We start from the raw sequence: 14,168 nt of genomic DNA on the forward strand, positions 1-14,168 counted from the left end.
TTTTAAGAGAGAACAAGAGAGAGATTGAACATCATGAAAACAGATAGCTCTTGAAAGGAGTTTTGCAGCAAAGGGGGCAAAGAAGTACAAGAGTAACTTCTGGGTAAAGCAAGATATCAAAGGAAGGATTTTTAAGATAGGAAAAATAGGGCTTCCCTTTCCTTCTAAGATAGGAAAAATATCAAAAGAAGGATTTTAAAGATCGGAAAAAACTAGAAAAATCCTATCTTAAAGGATTTTTAAGATAGGAAAAATAGGTGGCTCAGTGGTAAAGAATCTGCCTGCCAATGCCACAGACACAGGGTCAATCCCTGGTCCAGGCAGATACCACCTGCTGTGCAGCAACTAAGCCCATGTGCCACAACGATTGAGTCTGTGTTCTAGAACTTGGGAGCCACAACTATTGAGCCCATGCTCTGCAACAAGAGAAGCCACCATAATGAGAAGCCTGTGCTCCGCAACTAGAGAAAAGCCAGCACAGTCAAAAATAAATAAAATTTTTAAATATAGAAAAAATAATAGCACATTTGTACACTAATATGATAAACTTATACAAGGCAAAAAGTTAGAGAGGGAAGAATTACTGGAGCAATTTCCTTATTAGATGACATGGCATCTAACTGCACAAATAGAGGAATTGTTTTTGGATAGGAAGATGGCTAAGTTATCTATGCAAACAAGCAGAAAGGCAGTGGATGAGGATATATATGTTAGTAGTAAGTAGAAGACGTAAGTCTGTTACAGTTCACTTTTTGTTGATTCTTCCCCCAACCCCAACCCCCAGCAAATCAGAAAGCAAACTTAAGGTGATAGGGACTTAAGCAAAGAGAAAAAGGCATGAAACAGTCATTTAGAATGATGGGAGAGTGAATGAATTAGGGAAGTATGACTGCCTGGCAGTATTAAGAGTGCATCTGAAGTTCTTGGTCAAGAATCTAAATTGAGGAAATTCCCTGGTGGTCCAGTGGTTAAGAATCTGCCTTCCAATGCCGGGGACATAGGTTCAATCCCTGGCCAGGGAATGAGGATCCCATATGCTGCTGGGTGACTAAGCCTGAGCACCACAACAACTGAGCCCATCCAGCCAAAAGTAAGAAAAAAATAAAAATTAAACTGAAATTAGTTTGGCATGCTTTTTTTTTTTCCTCCCTGACTATACTTGGCTGCACATGCAGGTATGAAAAAGTAGAAAAGTTGGGTTTAACTGTATACAACACTTGAGATGGGCAGTAGAATCAAAAGTGCATATAAGGAAGTGGTTATAATGATTGACCATAGAAACTGAGTAAGGAAAGGAAGCAGGACATCAAAGGGGTCAGGACAATGAAAGGAGGGTTAAGATCAATGGACTGGAGGTCTCTGTGGAATTAAAGGAATGTTGAGTCAAGGTAGAGCTAGAGAGCCAGAATGATAAGAAAAGGAAATGGTTAGAAAGTAGGATGTATAAAATTGAGATTACGGAGAGGTTGCGATTACTGGCTGATGACAAAGTCCACAGTAGATCCTAAGGTAACTTCTAAGCAGTGGCACTACTGACACTTTGGGTTAGACATGTTTTGTCATGGGGGCCATATCCTGTGCACTCTAGGATGCTGAGCAATGTTTCTGGATGCTGCACACTACGCTAGATGCCAGCAGCACCCACACCACAAATGGTAACAACCAAAAATGTCTCCAGATGTTGCCAAATGTTCCCTGAGGGCAAAAGTCTCCCCTGGTTGAGAACCAGTGCTCTAGAGTATGTCCACAGCAATCAGGGAACAAGAGAGAGCAGAAGTCAAGATAATTTGCAGAGTTCCAAAGAATAGCAAGAAGAGATGAGAAAGCCTTCCTCAGTGATCAATGCAAAGAAATAGAGGAAAACAACAGAATGGGAAAGACTAGAGATCTCTTCAAGAAAATTAGAGATACCAAGGGAACATTGCATGCAAACATGGGCTTGATAAAGGACAGAAATGGTATGGACCTAACAGAAGCAGAAGATATTAAGAGGAGGTAGCAAGAATACACAGAAGAACTGTACAAAAAAGATCTTCACGACCCAGATAATTACGATGGTGTGATCACTGACCTAGAGCCAGACATCCTGGAATGTGAAGTCCAGTGGGCCTTAGAAAGCATCACTACGAACAAAGCTAGTGGAGGTGATGGAATTCCAGTTGAGCTCTTTCAAATCCTGAAAGATGATGCTGTGAAAGTGCTGCACTCAATATGCCAGCACAATTGGAAAACTCAGCAGTGGCCACAGGACTGGAAAAGGTCAGTTTTCATTCCAACCCCAAAGAAAGGCAATGCCAAAGAATGCTCAAACTACCGCACAATTGCACTCATCTCACATGCTAGTAAAGTAATGCTCTAAATTCTGCAAGCCAGGCTTCAGCAATACGTGAACCGTGAACTTCCAGATGTTCAAGATGGTTTTAGAAAAGGCAGAGGAACCAGAGATCAAATTGCCAACATCTGCTGGATCATGGAAAAAGCAAGAGAGTTCCAGAAAAACATCTATTTCTGCTTTATTGACTATGCCAAAGCCTTTGACTGTGTGGATCACAATGAACTGTGGAAAATTCTTCAAGAGATGGGAATACCAGACCACCTGACCTGCCTCTTGAGAAACCTATATGCAGGTCAGGAAGCAACAGTTAGAACTAGACATGGAACAACAGACTGGTTCCAAATAGGAAAAGGAGTACGTCAAGGCTGTATATTGTCAGCCTGCTTATTTAACTTCTATGCAGAGCACATCATGAGAAACACTGGGCTGGAAGAAGCACAAGCTGGAATCAAGATTGCCGGGAGAAATATCAATAACCTCAGATATGCAGATGACACCACCCTTATGGCAGAAAGTGAAGAGGAACTAAAAAGCCTCTTGATGAAAGTGAAAGTGGAGAGTGAAAAAGTTGGCTTAAAGCTCAACATTCAGAAAACGAAGATCATGGCATCTGGTCCCATCACTTCATGGGAACTAGATGGGGAAACAGTGGAAACAGTGTCAGATTTTATTTTTTTTGTCTCCAAAATCACTGCAGATGGTGACTGCAGCCATGAAATTAAAAGACGCTTACTCCTTAGAAGGAAAGTTATGACCAACCTAGATAGCATATTGAAAAGCAGAGACATTACTTTGCCAACAAAGGTCCGTCTAGTCAAGGCTATGGTTTTTCCTGTGGTCATGTATGGATGTGAGAGTTGGACTGTGAAGAAGGCTGAGCACCGAAGAATTGATGCTTTTGAACTGTGGTGTTGGAGAAGACTCTTGAGAGTCCCTTGGACTCTAAGGAGATCCAATCAGTCCATTCTGAAGGAGATCAGCCCTGGGATTTCTTTGGAAGGAATGATGCTAAAGCTGAAACTCCAGTACTTTGGCCACCTCACGCGAAGAGTTGACTCATTGGAAAAGACTCTGATGCTGGGAGGGATTGGGGGCAGGAGGAGAAGGGGACAACAGAGGATGAGATGGCTGGATGGCATCACTGACTCAATGGACTTGAGTCTGTGTGAATCCCGGGAGTTGGCGATGGACAGGGAGGCCTGGGGTGCTGCGATTCATGGGGTCGCAAAGAGTCGGACACGACTGAGTGACTGAAGTGAACTGAACTGAACTGAGAGAAAGTGATGGTGAGTCAGGAGCTAAAGTCCTCAAGAAATGAACTGGGATGACTCAGAGTCAGTGTGTCACAACAACAATGAAGAATGGATGATACAATCTGATGACATGAGATTCAAAGCCAGGCTTTTTAGGGAAGAGGAGGGAGAACGGTCAGAAAGCAGTGATTAGAAGAACCAAGGACACGTATCCCCCATCTTCGTGTGTGTCTGTTAGTTGCTCAGTCATGTCTGACTCTTTGGGACCCCATGGACTATAGCCCACCACGTTCCTCTGTCCATGGGATCCTCCAAAGCAAGAATACTGGAATGGGTTGCCAGTCCCTTCTCCAGGGGATCTTCCTGACCCAGGCATTGAACCCAGGTCTCCCACATTGTAGGCAGATTCTTTACCGTCTGAGCCACCAGAGAAGCCAGTCTGCAGTAAGAGGACTATGGGAGAATAGCCACCATGTGAGAGGGGTGGAAAAAAGAATCCTCAGGGGAAAGCCAGGTTTCTGAGCAGGAAGGAGAAAGAAATGCCCAGATAAGAGACTGATGATAAGGAAGAGTCTGCTGTGTTGTATTGTTAATCCTAGAAGGCACAGTGGAAGCATTCAGAATTGTGGAAAGGTGGGAAAAAAAGGACAGAATAGGGAAATGCAAGATGTGCTCCTCAAACTGGAAGGAAGAATCCAGTGGGAGGTCCACTAAGGGGAGTGGTGGTGTAGAGGACACAAATCTTCAGAACAAAGAAGAAGGAAGGCTTCTGTTATTTTGTTAGCAGACTAGAACTAGCCTAGAGCAAAAGGATAAATTTCTGCAACAGTTTTAATATTAGGAAGTCAACCAACCAGATGCATATCTCTCAGGAGATGAAAAGGGGGTTTTCAAGGGTCCAGGAGCTAAGAAGGGTGAAAGTGATGTAAGGTTAGTCCAGATAGGTCTAAAGAGGTAAGTAGAATTCTTAGAGCCGATTAGGAAAGTGCTTTCCTCATTAGAAGATCAGAAATTAGGGTGATCTATGAGGGCCAGAGGGGCTCTAAAGCTTACACTCTGGAAGAGAATTAGAATGTAAATTCCCAGAGGGACTGAGAATTACCCCCACAACACACCCACCCAACCAGACAAGACTGAGGAAAGGAACAAGGACCAGTGAACCCTGAAAGCTAAACTGATTGGACTAAGAAAAAAAAGGCAAAGAACTCTCTCAGGATAAGGAATTGGTGCTGGGTAAACTCATCAATTTACTTTTTCTTCCTTTTAAAAAAATTACAAAGAAACATATTGACAATATCTAAGTTCTACACTAAACACTTAAATTTAAATGCTACAGAAGTAAAAGACTCTCTCTCTTTACCTCCAATCCATTCCTCAGAGGCAATCACGGTGAACAGCTTTGTGTATATTCTCCCAGAATATGTTTATATTCTTATATAAACACACACAGAGATGATTTTCCCCCTAAAATGGGATTTTATGTTTTTTCCTTTGGTCACTTAACAGTATATCATGGCCACCTTTTCAAGGTATAGAAAGGTCTACCTCATTCTTTTTAATGACTTCCTTGTATTACATTGAATGGATAAGCCATAATTTTCTCATATCTGCATAACAATAGGCATTTAAACTGTTTCCAATTTTCCCTGTTACAAATAAGGCTCCTTTGAATATACTTGTGCACATCTTTGCATGTTAACTCTGCAGATTACATTCCTACCTGCTCGATTAAAAACTGTCCTGCCAAAATAATGTATCAAGTTACCTTCCCACTAAAATTGTGTCAGGAAAGCCCAATTCCCCACACTCCTGCCAAAGTTATAATAATCAATCTTAATTTTTGTCAGCTGATAAAAGAAGATCTCATTCTTGATTTAATGTGAGCTCTTTTTGTTTTGTTTTTCTGTTTATGTGGGGAAGGATATTTCAGTTTAAGGATAATGGGAACCAATTTCAAATTCATTTATATACATAAACATTGAACCAACAGGATACCATCCTTATTAAATATACTGATTCCTAAATGGGAAGAAATATGAGAATAGTCTACACATAAGCAATATTTCTGAGTGTTTATTACATGCCTAGACACTATGAAAAGTACCTAAGTATATTATCTTATTGAGCTCTTACAACTCCATGGAGTACATTAATATGCCCATGTTAAAAATAACATGGAAAAATAAACTGAAGGCAGATAGGTTAAGTATTTTCTTAAAGTCACATAGCTAATAACTGAGTAGAACCCAAACCACCTGAACTCTGGAGCCCCTATTCAGAAAAGTTAAGTAACTTGCTCAACCAAAATTATATGGCCAGTAAATGGTACAGTCAACCCCGACTGTCAAACCCAGACCTGTCTAACTCGCAGAGCACACATACGTAAGGTATTTGTTTAGTAGAACTTGCATTATTTATATGAATAATGTAGTGATGGTGTGGGAAAGAATTTATTCCTAACCGAAGGTGTTTTTTGTTTTTTTGATTCTGGTTTTGGTATTTTGGGTTCTGTTTTGTCTAAGGTTTTTTTGTTTTGTTTTAAGTGAAATTGCCTTGGCTGAACTAAATGCAGAACCACTGCATCCCATGATACCAGGGCATCATACCTTATTTGTGTAGTATACAACCCACAGGGCTGAATGTGGTGGCCCCAGGACCAGACACCAACTGACTAAAAGTGAAAGTGAAAGTCACTCAGTTGTGTCCAGCTATTTGGAACCCCATGGACTATACAGTTAATGGAATCCTCCAGGCCAGAATACTGGAGTAGGTAGCCTTTCGCTTCTCCAGGGGATCTTCCCAACCCTGGTTTTGAACCCAGGTCTCCCACATTGCAGGCAGATTCTTTACTAGCTGAGCCACAAAGGAAGCCCAATTGACTAAAGACAAGGGGATATTTCTCCCACAATTAGGCCAAAAGAGCCAAGGGAAACAAAGTGTCCCCTAGTGGCTGAGAATGGTGTTAACAACTGCAAAATCTAGCTAAAGAAGTCCAGAACTGCTGAACAAGGGTAGTTGCTATAGTGAAATCGAGACATGAAAACTAATTGCTGCTCTCTGCCTAGAAGTGTCCGTTTTTAAGAGCATGCAAGACATATCAAGACTACTCTTTAGACAATCAATGGTTCTATAGGAAACAAAGTGGAAGAGACAATAAACCTCACCCACATCTTGGGTCTCAAGAATAAGATACCTACAGAGTAAATGAAAAAAGGAAAGGATTTACCTTTTAAAATTTTAGAATTTACCAAACTAGAGAAGGTGGTAGAGAAAGCGAGGAGAGTTCAGGATGGGGAATACATGTACACCCATGGCTGATTCATGTCAATGTATGGCAAAAACCACTACAATATTGTAAAGTAATTAGTCTCCAATTAAAATAAATAAATTAAAAAAAAGAGAGAGAGAAGGCAGGGAGATATACATAAATAGACTCAAGACTAGATAATCAGTCCTGGAAACTTCTTAGTAATCTTATAAAAGGCGCCCCTCCTCCGCCCAAAAAAAAAAAACTAGAAAATTGGGAGAACCTTGAAAATGTTCTCAAGAGGAAAAATGATGCTAAAAGAAACCCAGATGTGGTGAATGTAAAATGAATGGAATTTTGGATTCATTCCTGCTGTCAGCCTCTCTTAGAATTGAGGCAAAGGCAATTGCAGACTTGGGAAGAAGGGCTTAACTTGACCAAATTAAAATGGCCTAAAGCCATGAAAAGACCATGGGTAAAACAGAAACATACATCAGTGGGCAGAATATGGGCCCGGAGAATCAGTACAGTAACTGAAAGAAACGGAGAAGATTCAGCCAAGGTAACTATGATTATACTATCAATCATCTGCTTGACTGAGAAGAGGATATTCTAGGTAATCGCATTTTCTAGTTTAATATTTACTATTTGTTACATATACAGATTATCAATTTTCAAAGAATTTGAAAGTATATTTTAAGATAAAAATAACACTAAAATAAAGACACCTTATCACTTTCTAATGACATGGTGGTGGTGGTGGTTTATCTGCTAAGTCGTGTCAGACTCTTGAGACCCATGAACTGTAGCCTGACAGGCTCCTCTGTTCATGGGATTCTCCAGGCAAAAATATTTGAGTTGGTTATCATTTCCTTCTCCAGAGGATCTTCCCGACCCAGGGATTGAACCTGGGTCTCCTGTATTGCAGGCAGTCTCCTGTATTACAGAAGGATTCTTTACCAGAGAAGCCCCTCTAAAGACACCCTCTAATGGGTGTTTATCAAAAGTATCAGTCATCATTACTGTCTAAGGATTGTGCAGAATCTGGTCCCTATTACTGATATATCATAACTCTAGCTAAAAAGAAATAATATAGAAAGACGTAGGTGACACCAAATAGATTACAAAGTCCATAGAGTTGAAAGACACGATCTTTCTCAGTTCAAAGAACTTAGCACAGTAGGAAGCATGAGGAATGATATAGCAGTGGGACAGAGAAAAAAAGACCACATTCATTTAGACAACTCCTCAAACTATCAGTTCTCTGGGAGCTAGGACTTTGTTTTGGTCATTGCTCTGTCACTGCCACTAGAACAGTGACTGGCACACAGCTGGCACTAACAAATATCTAAAGAAGGAATAGGTGCTGTTCTGGTTAATATGTCCTTTTCCCATCCTCTCAAAAAATATTTCTGGGAACAAAGAATGAATGTTGTTCACTCTGTCTAATATCCCTTTCCACATTCTTTACTTAGGGAAGTTCTTATCCTTTAAGGTCCAGCTCAAATTTTTCTCTTTTTCAAAGTCTTCCCTGATCCTCTCCTGCTGCCCACAATTCCACCTCCTTCAAAGAGCCAAAATCAAACCTACTTTATTCTTTCCTTCCAAAGCTCATTACTTAGACCCACATTTGCTCTCATGTCATTCTGCATTACATTATAGTTCAGTATATACATGTCTGGGACCCTTCTAATGGATTATAAGCTCCTTGAGGGCCAAGTTCTGGATTCAGTTACTCTTGAACTCCCATCTTCTAACATAATACCTTGTAAATAGTCATTACTTAAATGTCTGCTAAGTTTAATAAAACAGAATTACGTTCTTGGTGTCTAATAAGAAGAAAGTATATAATAGGTGCTCAATAAATGTTTGTTACATGAAGAACAAAACTAAGTTCCTGGCCTCAAATCCCAGGGTTGGGAGGCATCATGCCTTGGGGTTAGAGAAACGGTCTCTTTCTTGCCTGGTTCATGTGGCGAGTATTGGGCATTCTGGCACCAAAACTGTGGAAATAAGTTTGGGGGAGCTCTAGAAAGAGCCACGTAACTGACTTGGGGTGGGAGAGGAAAGGATGAAAAAGGAATGATTAGGGGCTTAAGCCAGGCAGACGGCCTCAGTGACGCCTGAGACTGGACACGATAACCTGCTGCTGACTTTGGGAGAGTGTAAACACCCAAGAGGGGAGGGATTGTTTAGCCTGGTCCAAAGAGCTAAAAGTAGGAGAAAGGATGAAACAAAGGACTGAAGATCAAAGCCCTGGGACAGGAAAGCTAACCAGGAGAAGCACTGGTCTCCTTGGACAGAGAAAACAATGTCACATACATTTCCACAGATATCAACAAGTGTTATTATCCTCATCTTCAGGCATACAGGTCTACAAACAGATGGACTGCTGAAACTAGAAGAACTGAAACCTAATACAAAGAGCCTATGCTTGGAACAGAAAGTCCTTTTACCCTTTATGCAAAATATAGCCCCATACTCAGGATTATATTAAAGCAGTGTCCAAAAAAACCATTGCTTCAGACTATACCCATAAGTAAAAGCTCCTCCAAGAGAAAATAAAAGAAGAAACAGTAGAAAGAAAGAGAATCAACAGGACTAGAATCCTGTGGTTCAGAAAAACACATACAATCTCCTATCCATGCTCTAAATCGCTGTTTTCCATTTTACACTAACAAAGTCACCTCTCAAAGTGCAGTTTGCTGAAAACAGATTCATTGCTTCCTGTTTCAATCCCCTCCAAGTCTGCCTGCTAGCTTCCCAGGAAAGTGGTAGTGGGCTTCAATGCCGCCTACAACATTCATAGTAAGTGCAGTGAGTGGTAGAAATAGAGAAGATACGGCTTCCTGCTTCAAAGAACTTGTAATCTACTTGAAGAGACAAAATATAAATATGTGAATATAGCAAGAAAATAGCTTCAAGGAAACATATGATATATGCAAATGAAGAAGAGATATACATTCTGGAGAAGAAAAATAGAAATGGACTGACTGAAATCAATATATGGGTTTATAAAAGCTAGAAGAAAACTTAGGGGGTATTTTATTAAAATTGCTCATTGACAGGTGTATTAAACAGAAGCCCAGGGAACTTAAATATTTGTTAGTTCAAGTGACAAATGAGTGGAAGAACTGGAATTCAAGTCAAAGTAACACTAATGTTCACTGCAGCATTAAATACAGGAGCCAAGTTAAGGAAGCAACCTAAGTGTCAACAGATGAATGAATAAAGAATATATACATATACATATATGTACATACACATACATAATGGAATATTATATATATGTTATATATAATATAATAGGATATTATACACACACACATATATATTTATATACACAATGGAATGTTATTCAGCCACAAAAAATAAAATCTTGCCATTTGTGACAACATGGTTGAATCTAGAGAGTATTATGCTAAGTGAAATAAGTCAGACAAAGACATACACTATATGATCTCACCTATATGTGGAATTTAAAAAGTAAAACAAATAAAGCAAAATGAAAACAGACTTATAAACACAGAGGACAAATGGGTGGCTGCTTGAGGAGAGATGGGTAAGGGGTGGGGGCAAAGTAGGTGAAGGGGATTAAGAAGTACAAAATAAAATGTTATTATAAAATGTTTTATAAAATGTTATAAAATAAATAAGCCATAGGGTTGTCATCTATAGCATAAGGAGTATGGTCAATGATATCGTAATAACTTTATATGAGGACAAATGGTTCCTAGACTTAAATGGTGATCATTTCATAATGTATACAAATGTCAAGCCACACTTGAAACTAACAAAACACTGTATGTCAACCATATTGCAATAATTGGAAAAAAAAAAAAAAAAGTATTCTGCCTTCAAATCCAGGGCACATGACAAGAACTCAAGCAGAGAAGCAAGAGTTAGCAATGCCTGTAAGGAGGAAGGTGAGTAGACTGGCTTGGCTGTGACAGAGGGCTTGTTTCATAGAGTCCTGAGAACGAAGAAGCCCCCCTCTATTCCAAAATAATCTGGGTGGCTCCATGTGAGACCACTTCTCTCCCTCTTCAGGAATGCTCACCATGCTTTAGGGAGCTCTGCGTTTCCCATACTACGTGTCCTGCTCTGAGATCTTATCTTCTGGCAGTCACCATTTTTAGTCCCAGATGCCTACAAGTCTAAGGACCCCCAAAGCACCAAGATACATACATGGCAAAACTAACCAAGAAGCTACTCCACATATGAACTTCTGGTTCTGCTCACAGTCCCGCCCTCCTCCTTTGCCCCCACTAACACTGAGGAAACCAGATGTACAAATAGTTAACAGAGGGGAAAAAAAAAAAAATCCCACCCAGACCACTTGAAACGCGGCTAGTCTGGCTGGGCTTCGAGTCCGCTCAGCTACTGCTCCATGCCTGCTATTTATAGCCTCTGGGTGCCCAGCCCAGCTTCCAGGTCACTAATTGTGGCCCAGCCCTGAGCCAACCCCCACACCTCCTCCCCCGCCCAGGGAACAAGAAGCAAACCCAGCTTTGTCCAGCCCAGGAAGAACAGCCTGGAGTGAGATCTGAATCCAAGACCCTATTTTATAGGTTTTGTGGAAGGTATCAAAACTGTTCCAAGGAGTCTGCCCGCCTACTGCATATCTTGGGGAGCTGAGCTATCCCTACCTTCTACACCAGTATCCTTTCCTGAATTCTTTAAGATCATCCAAAAATGAATCCTGAGTTCAGGCTAATCCATTCAGATACTAGGGAGATACAGGTTTTAGCTATCAAGGACATTAGCCAACAGGCCATAAAGAGTATGTCTCTTGAGTAAGTGTCCAAGCATTTGTGGATTGCTATGCTTGCCCCTTCTTGGGGTCTATCTGTTAGATGATCTACCCATTTGTTTGTATTACTACCCCACAACAAGACAAGTACCTGGGTACTTTTTAGTTTTATTAGAGTTCCATCTATAAACAATCCCTTCTGATTCCAAGATGCTATTACTTGAGTATTATTCTATCCTATGGCTTTTCCCCTAGGAATTCAGATGATTCTGAGGTGGGCAATGACCATTTTTGGATATATGAAGCTTTGTGAAGTTACCCTGAGTGGAAAAAGGTTTTTGTTTCATTGTTTTGCTTTTTTAAAAAATAAAGGCATACAGATTAACGGCAAAAAGACTTGGCAAAAAGACTCAGTGAAGCTTTCTGTATTAGGTCTATATCCATGCTACATTGAGGCAACCAAAATGGGCCACATTCTCAACTATCAAGTATACCTGACCATTGTCAATGATGTTCATATTCAGAGCAAAGGATTACAACTAGAGGTGAAGGAAGAGGTAAGGGGCTTAGAATTAATGTGAGACATCTCCTTCCTTTCCTGGTTCTCCAGTGCCTAAACTTTGGTTGCTCTTCTTCTCAGACCGCCCAACAAGCTCCCAATCCTCTATGTCCCTCAACTGATACTGCCCAAGACTATACAGTCCAATGTCAGTCTTCCCCTTTTCACTTTGGGGTTCACTTGGGCCTCTGGATAATATGCCAGAGATTCTGGTTATTGGAGCCAGAACCAGAATGCTGCTGCTATGTTATCTCATCATCACCCACAAATACCAATTCCCAGCCCCAAATGGCCCCAAATCTTTCCTCCCAAGACCACAAGGGGAAAAAAGTTTCCAAATTAAAAAACTAAAACTGGCAACAAAGGTGCCCCATGGCAGTAACCTTTAAAACTGGCCATTAAAGTTTATAAGTCAGACGGGCACCAACGTGAACGATCAAGAAGAGAAAAACAGCCCCCTCCCTTGGGGACCTGGAGCCACAGCCTTCCCCCTAAAGCCACAGAGCTGATGTCACATGAAGTGCCTGCTGCCGTCAAGGGCTCTCTGTGTCCTGACTGCAACCACTCACGATGTAGGCAGCCTCTGTGTGCTGGAGGTGGGTGGGTGTCTGGCTGAGAATAAAGGAAAAGGGAGGGGAAAGGGGCACAGAATGGGGGTATATAGGAGGTAGGGAAAGGTGGGAAGGAAGAGAAAAACAGCAAACAACAAATCTCCTATCATGAGGGCTGTCTGCAACACCCAGGCCAAGAGGGGGCACGGCTGTCAGCCTGCCTAGGACAGTGGTTCTCGACCTTTTTTCCCAACCAACACACATGAGCCATACCAAATATTTTCATCGGCAACTATAGGTCATCATGCAATGACTCTTAACCATCCTGGGGTTGGTGGGGCACATAATGGAATTTTTTCGGTAAGGGTATGAAAAGGCCTCCAAGCATTCTCCTCACCTCCCCTATGGGTTATGTACCCCCTGGGAAGAATCATCAGTTTACAGAAATTACTCCTTCCCTCCTCCTCCATCCTTCCATGTATTCAACAAATACACATGCCAGGCATTGTTCTAGGGGCACTGGTCAGATGGCAACGAACACACAAATGAGATCCCTGCCCTCACTGAGAATCCATGCTTCCACAGGGGAGGAAAACAACATAATAAAAAAAGTAAGAAGTAAAATCTGGGGTATGTTGTGCATGCTAAGTCGCTTCAGTCGTGTCCAACTCTCTGCAACCCTATGGACCATAGTCCACCAGGCTCCTCTGTCCATGGGACTTTCCAGGCAAGAATACTGGAGAGGGTTGCCATGCCCTTCTCCATGGGATCTTCCCAACCCAGGGACTGAATCTGGGCCTCCTGCATTGTAGGCAGATTCTTTACCATCTGAGCCACCAGGGTATGTTGGGTAATGATAATTGCTAAGGAAAAAGAGCAGGGAAAGGGAACAGAAGGTACTGGTAGGGGTGGGAGTGAAATTTTAGATAGGGTGGCCAGAAAGTCCTCAACCAGAAGGCACAGGGAAAAGGCCTGGAGGAAGTGGAGGAACCAGCTAGGCAGGTATCTGGGGAAAGAGCATTCTCAGAAGAGGGACCAGCAAGTACGAAGGTCCTAAGGTGGGGCACGTGTCTGGGATGTCCAAGGAACGGTAAGGAGGTGGCCACTGAGGCTGAAGCCCACATTCCACTGATCACAAGCAGGAAAAAAAAATGTAAATACCTTGGTGAAAGGGGACTCAGGTAGTTAGGTAAGATGAACTTAGTATTAAAATGTTTCTCTTTATTTAAACAGTTCAGAGTTCTTTTAAATAAAATCTCACCCATTAACACAAAATCCTTCCAAGGAACAAAGGTCATTATCGCCTTAACTAAGGACTAGAGCGGGAAATGGCTAGCTCAAGAATTAATTGTTAAATTATTTTAAAGCTAGAAAGTAGAATAGAATTTACTCTTGATACCCAAGCTGATGCTCTATTATTCAGGAAGTCATAGCATATTAAAAACTGGAGGACTCCCCTGGTGGTCCAGT

The 14,168-nt window shown here is 41.3% G+C and overlaps 1 protein-coding gene across 2 annotated transcripts in view; it reads right to left on the reverse strand.

Moving 5' to 3' along the window:
• NHEJ1 (non-homologous end joining factor 1) overlaps window positions 1-14,168 on the reverse strand; it is a 92,248-nt gene that overhangs the window by 27,221 nt on the left and 50,859 nt on the right. The window lies entirely within an intron of this gene.

The sequence above is a fragment of the Bos indicus genome, chromosome 2, assembly GCF_029378745.1.
Source record: "Bos indicus isolate NIAB-ARS_2022 breed Sahiwal x Tharparkar chromosome 2, NIAB-ARS_B.indTharparkar_mat_pri_1.0, whole genome shotgun sequence".
In the NCBI taxonomy this organism is placed as follows: domain Eukaryota; kingdom Metazoa; phylum Chordata; class Mammalia; order Artiodactyla; family Bovidae; genus Bos; species Bos indicus.